This window comes from Fukomys damarensis, unplaced genomic scaffold (genome assembly GCF_012274545.1).
Source record: "Fukomys damarensis isolate Sample0158 unplaced genomic scaffold, DMR_v1.0_HiC HiC_scaffold_35, whole genome shotgun sequence".
Taxonomy (NCBI): domain Eukaryota; kingdom Metazoa; phylum Chordata; class Mammalia; order Rodentia; family Bathyergidae; genus Fukomys; species Fukomys damarensis.
In genome coordinates, this window is record NW_022900947.1 from 16660960 (window position 1) to 16671107 (window position 10148).

General features: G+C 34.6%; 1 pseudogene; it reads left to right on the top strand.

Moving 5' to 3' along the window:
* Positions 1-9514: 9514 nt before the first annotated feature.
* On the top strand, positions 9515-9661 carry LOC117284281 (annotated as a pseudogene).
* Positions 9662-10148: the final 487 nt, after the last annotated feature.

The window sequence follows — 10148 nt, forward strand, 5'->3', positions numbered from 1 at the left end:
GAGCATCTTAAGTGTTAACTAAGGATATCTGATATAATTAAGCATTGTATTATTATAAACATTTCAGTAAAGACTACTTTCTAATATACACATATGCATAAAAACATATTAGATAAACAACATGAGAGTGAAAGGATAATGACGAAAACAAAATAAGCATTACATATAGATATGATAATTTCTCTTAGTGCAACATATGACATAAAATACAATTGTAAAACTAGAAACATTTTAAAAAGTTTTAGAATTGAATAAGGGGCACCCATACCTTACTTATGATTTTAACAAGACTACTACAACAGTCTATATTTAAAATTTTCCAATTACCTTCCCAAGAAATTCTTATCCCTTCAATGTGGTGGTAATGCTTAGCCTGTTTCCTTCCTTTCCCTTTTAATCTACTGTATTTGTTACAAAGCTGTTTTACAACCCCAACCTTTTCGCCTGGTCTTACTCTTCCCATCTGATTTTATCTACAATTTGGTCAATCAAAGAGGATCTCATTCTCCCTCTTAGGGGCCAACTGCAAAACATTTCAAGGTAAGGATTCTGCTATGCTTCTTCTGACCTTTGGGCCCTCAACTCCATAAAGGAAAACAAACAAAACTAAAATCTCTCACTGAAGCACATGCCATCTGTCCAAGTCACTCCGTACTTCTTCCTGGCCTTCATCCACTCACATCTGCACAACATGGCCTCATTCCATTACAGTGTAAAACACACAACCCCCCCCCAAAACCAAGAACAGCTTTCCTCTTCCTCCTCACCTCCAGAGCTACTTGCTGAATACTGTCTCCTCCTCCTCATAGGCTTTGCTTTGTTGCATAACCATAGATAATTGTTCTAAGGGAACCAGTCACAGCCCTGCCTTTGAACAAATCGACTCCGTGAACATGCACGGGGACCTTACCCTCTTCATGTTCAAATCTCAGCTGGATAACGGGGATATGAAACATTACTATTTCAAAGAATTGTGGAAAGAAGTTTTTCTAAACAGTGTTGATAAAGACCTTGAAAGAATAAGCACAGTGAAATTGTTTGACAAGTAGTTTGTTCCTCCTATATGTTTCAAATCTGCTATGTTTACTTCTGACCAAGATTACACACATCCTTTGGGGTGGGGGAAAGCATTCCCAGTAGCCAACATATTTTCATTGTCTTATTCATGGCCAGACATATCAGAAAAGTCTGCATTCTCTTTCTCCTTTTTACTCTGTAACCTTCCAAAACCTGGAATCTGTTTCCTCAACTCTGCTGAACCTGCTGTCAATGTCAGCAATGATGGCCTTGTAGTTAAATCCAATAAATAATTTGCAGTCCTTATCTACCTGAACAGTTGGCAGGGTTTGACAATATTGACTGCTCCTTCTTTCTTGCAATGCCCTCTCCCCATGACTTATCTATTGCTGCACCGTCCTTACTTACCTTACTTACACTTCTCTGACCGTTTCATTTTTGTCTCTTTAGTGATCCTTTTCTCCTTGGACTATCTTTTAATTATTGGCGACCTTCGGAACTCTGCTTTATACCATTTTAAATTTTTATTTTAAATACTTTTCCCTAATATTTTCTCTTCCAAGGGCATCAATTTCTAGCCTTTACCCAATGGATCCCACACTGTAAATCTCCAGCTTGGATGAGGACATTGTTTAAGAACATGAATCCTGAAGGCAGGAGACCTGTGCTCAAGTTTTGAAATCTCCCTGCCACTTCATGGGTGGGTTCAGATGGAAAAATTATTTAACTTATCTAAGCTTCATTGCTTAAGAGAATGGGTAATTGATTAAAAAAATACATTCTAATTCTGATTATCCCTACCTATACCTTTTTGTTTTGAAATTATCTGCTGGCTATGTGATGTCACCATTATATCATCTCAAAAGGGCCACAAATTCACTGTCTGAATATACTTTCCCAGGCCTCTTTCTTTTAATGTATTTTCTAAATTCACTGAGTGATATGGTTATCTCGTAAGAACTTCATTCCCAGCACTTTCTTCCCTATTTAATATCTTTTTTTGGACATTTCATTTATGTCACTCTTCCAATTTATATTTAAATATATTTATTTTTCTTTTCTCAATCTTTCCAGAGATAGTCTATTTTATTAATATCTTCAAAGAACCAACAATTATGTGTATTAAAAAATAACTATTGCTTTTATTTTTTGGTACCGGCATTTGAACTCAGGACCTTGCACTTTGGAGGCAGGTGGCTGAACCACTGAGCTACATCTCCAGACCCCTATCTTGCATTATATTGAGCCTGCTCTTAGTTTTGTTATATCCTTTCATAACAAGTTTTTGTCCTTCTTTAGTTGTTCACTAGTGTAATTAAGGTTTTCTTTTTATATATTGGGTAAATTTCCTTCTAGGTGAAAATTTTAATAGGAAGTTTGCTACAATTTAATTAAAACCATTTCAGGATAATATATAAGTTATTTAGGAGCATGTATGAGTTGATGTATAATGTTACTTTTGCTACTAATAGCCTTGTGGGCAGAGAATATGACCTATTAACTGTAATTTAAGCATCAAAACCTTTAATATTGACCTGGTACATTTTTATTGAGTCAATACATGTTTTTGTAAGTGTTTCTGAGTTTATATTGTGACCTAATCCTATGTTTTTCCCTCTGTGGTTTAAGTTTTCACAGTCTCTTATATGGAGCTGTGCGGTTTTATATATGTCATGTCTAGTAACTAGAAATTCATAACTCTCTTTATGTATTTTATTTTTTTGTGATTTTTCTTCCCAAGTGGATGTCAAAAGTTGAAAAGCCTATTATATTTTCTACAAGGATGAGGGACTTGTTAATTATTTCAGTAACCATATCAACATTTTAGGTATTTTTGTTGAGATAATTTTATTAGTGATATAGAAATTATAATGTTAGAAAATGTAGCAATTCGTCATTATGATAATTACTTATTTTCTTACATATGCTTTTAACTTTATGATGTATTTTTCTACTATTAAGACAGTTATGTAAGTATTCCTTCAGTTAGCATTTATTTAAAGCTTTTCCAACAAATTAAGACTTTCCATGTTTTTAATTTTTTTCCTTGTCCCTACAAATGAAATCTAGTGGTATGTTAAAGCTAAAGTTGAATAATCTATGTCTGTAATTTAATGATCATAATAAATTATTAAATTCAGTGGTATATTAAATCTATTTATACCTTTTGATTGTTTAAAATTTTTATCTCTCCCTTTTACCATGTTTCTTGGTTTTGAATATTTTAATATTCAATTTAATATTTTTCTGAATTCATTACATTGTTCAACTTTTGAATTTATATACTCTTGATATTTTACCATGAATATTTAGTTTTTGGTAATTCCCAAATTAAAACTTATGAAACCACTCTCTTCTTGACTTACACATATTATATAAGCATGGTTTAGCTTGAGTTTTGTTCTTTAAATTCTTTAGACTTTTATTTAGTTCAGTTTTCTTTATAGTAGCTTCTCAAGATTATTTTCACATGACTTTATTTCACACTTTGAGACTGATTTTACTGGTGATGCCACTTTGAGTAGTTATTTTCCTTTAGGCTTTGATGATGTCTTATTACTTCTTCATTACTTCCAGGGATATTAAATTCATTCATTTTTCTTTTTCATTTGTTATTTTTTCTTTTTATTTATTGTAATTTTTATTGTTAGGAATTGAAAATTATTATGTTACTTTTGAAATTAAAGACATTCTAATGTAGGGCTCATGAGATTAAGCAATAAAAGGCAAACCACTATAAGGAAATGTGTTTTTAAAAAGTATCAGTTTAGGATCTTATGCATTGTTGCAGATTATTCACACCAGGGAAACTATTTGGTATTTACACATGTGTGACTTATTTATTTCACTTAGGAGTATATCTTCAATATGTATCCATTTTCCTATGAATGAATCTAGATTACTGACATTTAGAAATTTGAAGAAAGTAGCTAAAGGTGTAGGGAAGGTGTGATGGGTAGGGGAAGAACAAAAAGGGAAAAGAAAAAAATGTGAGAGAATGAAAAGATGAAAATAAAGTGTTTGTAGATTGGGAGGGGAGGAGGGGGTGAAGGGAGGGCAGAGGTAAGGGGAAAAAATAAGAATCAAGACTTGCCATGTAGAGGTACAAGATCCCAACAATGAATGTAACTGTACTGTATCCCTAAAATGTACCAATAAACTTAATAAAATTAAAAAAAAAAGTATCAGTTTAGAAGTTTAGCATGGATGTCTTGACACTTTCACCTTTTAGTTGTGTTAACACAGGTAAATTGCAAAACTTCCCTCAAGTTCAAGTACCCCTTTTATTTTTCAAGTGAGGATATGAATATCAAGTTTACAGGGTTGCCCATGAGAAGACACAAGGAAACGGTGTTTAGAAACAACCTCCCTAGTGTTTCCTTCAAGACGTGGGCCCAATAGACTACACTAAATCAAGCAAAGCAGATTCATGTAACCCCCAATATGGGTCAGCAGTTATAGGCTGTCCAGGCCCTTCTAACATTATCAAGAAGCAGGTTGATTTGAAAAGTTAGTAGCCAAAAGCGCTAATGTGGTTTTCATTCATTGTGCCTTTCAGACTTCTTTTAAAGTTTTCTCTTTGTCTTTATTCCTCTAGCTTTTATTTCTTTGTATTTATCCTACTTGAGGAACATGATAGTTTTTGGATTTGTGTGAATATATTTTCCTCAATAATGGAAAATTTATTGTCTCTTTATATTGCCATTTTCTATGCTTTCCATGTCGAACTTCATTACATGTGTGTTGTTACTACTTACATTGCTTTCTATGTCTTATATCATCTCGTTAATTGTCTTCCATTTCTTTTTATTTCTGCTTCTCATCAACTTTTAAATATACTGTACATTCTAGTTCACTAATTCTGTCTTTAACTATATCTAATCTGCTGCTTAATGTCAATTATATTTCTGATTTCAATTACTGTATGTTTAACTTTAGAAATTATTTTAGCTTAAAATCTAGCTGTTCATTTCAAATAGACTTTTGAAAATTTTTAGCACTGCACTTTCTGATTTATTTTATCTCATATGGAGTTTTCCTCTGTGTTCTGTACCTGATATTTCCATCAAATACAAAGATTTTTGGGATAATTTCTTGACTCCCATTTCTGTTGAGTATCAACTACAAAAGTTTGCTTTCTTCTGTTGGGAATCTTGAAGAATGTGTTTTGTTGCTTAAACATAAGAGTCCAAACATATGTCAACATAAATTAAAAGTGTCCCTATCTTTGTGCTAATGCCAAATGGGTGTCAGAAATCTGAAAGTCTCTCAGCCACTTCTTAAGAATATGGGCTCAGCACTGGAGACCCAGACTACCTTCCCATCCCTGTAGGGTCCCAAAAGCATTGCTTTGCTCATTTTCCAACAGATCTTCAGCAACTCTGATTTCTGCCTATCTTTTTAGCATTAGCTTTGTGTATTCAGTTTCGGTTCATGTGCTTTTCTCTTCTTCCTACCTCCCCTCTTCCTCCTTTTCCTTTCTCCTTCCCTCCTTTCCCCTCTCCTTTCCCCCCCTTCTCTTCTCTCCTACCTCCTCCTTTTTCTTCCTCCTCCTCCTCCCTCCTCCTCCCTCTCTTTGTCTGTCTCTGTCTTTGTCTCTGTGTCTGCCCCTCTCTCCCTTCCTCCCTCTCCCCCACCCCCATATCTCGGTCTCTCTGAAAGGAATCGAGGACCATGATCACCTCTTATCGAATGAACGATTCCTCAAATAGTGTGTTCATTGTAGACTTTAGTTGTTTTACTGCCGTCATTTTTCCTCTACCTCAATCTCCAGTCATCTGCATATTCAAATCAATTCATCTTCCAAAAAGCCAAATAAATAAAATATCAAAATGTTTACAAACTACTTGTCTCCATCCCAGCTACCAATATTCCTGTTACGATTACAATGATCCCGTGCCCTGCCAGCACTAGAATAATCCCTAATTGTCTTTCTGCTTTCAGTCTGCTTGGCATTCAACCCATTTCTTCTATGTAGTTAGATTCCCTTATCTTACTAAAGTGCGAGTCTAAATAGATGTACATGCAGCTCTTAAAAACTTCAAACACCTTGGTTCCTTCATATAAAACTCCAAGCTGCTTGCCGTGTTTTTCCACAGTGTTTTTCCCTTGACCTGGATAAGATGATCATTGCTTCCACTCTGATGCTGTCTCTATGAGCGAGCTGCTTCCTCCTCCCGATATTCTCATTTCTCACATACCCTCATCCCCCTCTGAGCGTGCTTTGTTGGCGAACCTTTACTGAGCGGAATCCATTCAGCACCCCTGAGCTGAAGTTTGGTCTAACTTCTCTCACTAAGTCTCTGAACTCCCTTTGGATCAGGCATCCGTTTCCGCTGCTCCCGTGGAGCTCTGTGATTATTACAGAACTTACTGTACTTCACTGGAATTGCATGCTCAGCTGTACTCTACGCTCTATGACAAGAGGTACTGTTCGTGTTGACCTTTATGGTGACCAGATACTCAGCCAAGTGTCTTGCATTTGGAGGCTCAATAAACATTTATTGAGCAAATGAGTGAGTGTAACTTCTATACATAGAGAACTCTGAGCAGGAAGAGAAATGAAGTCATGCAATCTGTAATTTTTAGTCATTCTTTATCAAATCTAAGGTTTAATAAAGACTTCTTAACTAAATTCCATATATATGTAATAGCTCAATATTTTTATTAAAGAGACAGACATTTCCTGATTACAACTGATGCCATCCTTGCACCTCTCTAAATATTATTTACAGTAAAAATAAAATTTTTTCTGGCATATGGAAATACCTTCCTTGCCATTTAAATATAACGCATCATTATTTTATCCTAGGTCTATTTTCACACAAAATGTCCTAATCAGTGTTGGAATCCTGGTAATTTCAGTTTGTCACAGAGTCCAGCTTAACCACAGCTTCCCACAGGCTCCACCGCCCACTGTCTCTCTCCATTTTGTCCTGTCAGAGGCACATCAAGCAGCCTCAGAGTGTAATCACATCAAAATCGATTTTCATGGCTGAGGGAAAAATAATGGAAATTTCTCTAATGTAGTAAATGTATGTGTTCCTTTTGGTTAACCAAAATAGACTATACATCAGACCTGTCAAAATTAAGTTTTCTTGATTCAGTGCTCTCCCACCACCTTGTGTACAAATTACAAGGCATATCATGGAGCTCCATGCCACAATCTTCCTGCTTTCTGGGCTATTCTTGCATCTCTCTCCTATAAGCATTTTCAAGTAACGAGCCAAACTATAGTCAGAATCCCAAACAGCCTGCTTCATTTAGGGTACTCTTTTAAACCTTTCATTACTTAGGTCAGTTGATTCTCTGGCTATAAGATGTTCCCACAAAGTAGCAATGGTAACATTTGAATGGGTTCAGAACCAAATTCAAATACCAATCTTACTTTTTCTAGATTCTCACACTAACTTTATAATTATTTAAAACAAAGCAACATATGATTATATACCAGCATTCATTTCTCAGAAGTCATCCAAGATGGTCAACTGTGTTCAAATTACAAGATTTCATGCAGTGCAGAAGTAGTCATGGTTACATAATTTTACAACGAATTTTAACCTGAATGAGCCACATGATTTACTTTATTTTTTAAGGATAACAGTTTCCTTCTAAACTTGAGTACCGTACTTGCTAAATGGTAACTGATAAGAATAATTAGTAATGTTTTTCTTTTTGAGGTTGGAATAAGGTTCACTATGGTTATAAACTGACCCATGATGTAATAATTTTCAGGGTGGGTAACTAATAAATAGACTGTTAGATTAATAAATAAATCATTTTTTAAAAATTAGAAAACCATCAGACTACAAAGCAAAAATTATTTCAAGCTTAGTATGATCAATACTGAACATTATGCTGATGTTACTACTGTGTATAATTTGTTTAGGTCTAAGAGAAGAAAGAATGATTTTACACTAAAATATGCATCTCATAAAAACTACTAACATGATTTCTAAGAATGCTTTAGGCAATGTGGAAACACCCATAAAAATGAAAGTTAGCTGTCCTTATTTATATCCCTCTCTTTTTAAAAGTGTGTTTATTTTGTGTTTCTGGATATTTTGCTTTTTGTTTTTTTCATTCAAAATTCTGCCACTCTTACACACTGAGGCAGGAGGATCTAAACACAAGTCCAACTTGATCACTTAGTGATTGGGCAAGATTCTGTCTCAAAATTTAAAAAAAAAATTAGATATGTCAGGTATAGATACAACGCCCCACAAGGAATGTCAACATTACATACTGCAAACATATGCTAATAAAGACAAAGAGAAAAAAAGTAGTCTGAGTGTGTAGCTCAAATAAAGACCCTTGGGTTCAGTTCCTAAAATTGCAACAAACAAACAAAAACAAAACAGAAACTAATCCTAAGACCCCTGATAAAAACAAAATCAATGCTTAGAGTTGGTAGTTGTGTACAGCAAGGAGAAATTAGTTTGCAGGCCAGGAAACTGAAACCTTGTAAAAATTCAGATGGTGGTTTTAAAAAGGAATTTTTGAACAATGTATCACGATGAAGACATAAATGAACATCCTCTGTGTTCATTATTTAATATTTATATTTAGCCATCTTTAGTAATTTGATTCCTTGATTGACACTATCCAATGAGACTTTTAAAAAAATAAGAGGTAAAATACTAGAATAAATTGGTCATAATTAAATTTCCTGTCTTTCAACTAAAGCATCTTGAATCTGGCTCAACAAATGAATCTTTCTTAGAGGGAAGTAAATTTTTTATAGTTTTCTTTGTTTAAATCTTTAAGAAGCCATGTTTTAAAATCCATCTAATTCTATATGTAGCTGACAAGGTAGTTCTTATAGACTTTTATATCTTTAAAGACCACAAAGAAAAAAATGTGGCCATTGAGAAAGATTTCTTAGGATCATTTGAAAAGTTAAAGACCTAATGTCAGAGCTTTCTTGATTTGTGATAATTATCCACTGATTGAAATGAAACAAACTGCTCTGTGACCATTCCCTTTCTATCTGATGAAAATATTCTAGAAAGGCCAAGCCAAGTAGGGCGATAAGAACCCCAGTCATACACCAACGTACTTCCAATTCTAGCTGGGCATAGTGGTGCACACCTGTTATCCCAGCACTCAGGAGACAAATTCAAGTCCAGCCTGAACTATATATAGCAAGAGCCTATCCAAAAAGCCCCCCCGCCAAAAAAAGCAAAACCAAAACCAAAAAAAAAACAACCTTTCAATTCTAGACATTCCAGTATCTGGGTGGCATATCTGATGTGATACACATTAGCATAATCAATAGAGAAATTGATCTGGTATGAAGATGAGAGAAAGAGCTGTTGGAGGATTTCCTTCTTGAAATACAGATTTGAAAATCATAATGTCTGGCTATTACTCAACAATAGAGATTACTCGCTCAGACTTTCATAACGAAAAATATCCCTCACTGTCTGTAAACTTTCTCTCAGCAGGCAGCAACATAAATTAACAGAGTAAACTGCAATTATTATATGATTTATTAATCGCTTCTCGGCCTTTTGGCTAAGATCAAGTGTAGTATATGATTTATTGAATTGCAGATAATTTGTTGGTTATGTCTGAGTATTTTGCTTCAGATCCAAATCATGTGATAACGTCCCTGTAATGCCCAGTTAACTGTGTATATTTAGTATGTCGGTATCATACGTGATATGCTTTTATGCGTTAATGAATTGTTAAGTGAATGTTCAGCTACTTATTTATGAGTATTCATTAAGCACTTTTTGTCAAGGAGAGGTGGTTTCATCTAAATTCCCTATTAACTTTGTAGTGAAAAGAGTTGGACCTATTTCTCGTATTTTGTTGCCTGTGCTCAAATATCACCATTTACTTGCTGCGTGGACTTAGCCAAATTGTGGTATCTTTCCGTGACACATTCATTCTGACTGTTAAGTACCGTGAAAAGCCACAGAAGCGTTGTGATGGCTAAGTGGTAGAATGCATTCAAGGATTTACTGTGGCTAAATGATAAGCACTGTGCTTAGTAACTAGTTTTCTTTTTTGCATATAGCAAACTGAGATTAGAGATGATTAAGTCCACGTATAGTGCCTTATTTACTTTGCTCATTCCTGGGACAAAATACCCCACACCCACAAGTTAAGGGAAGAAACGTTTA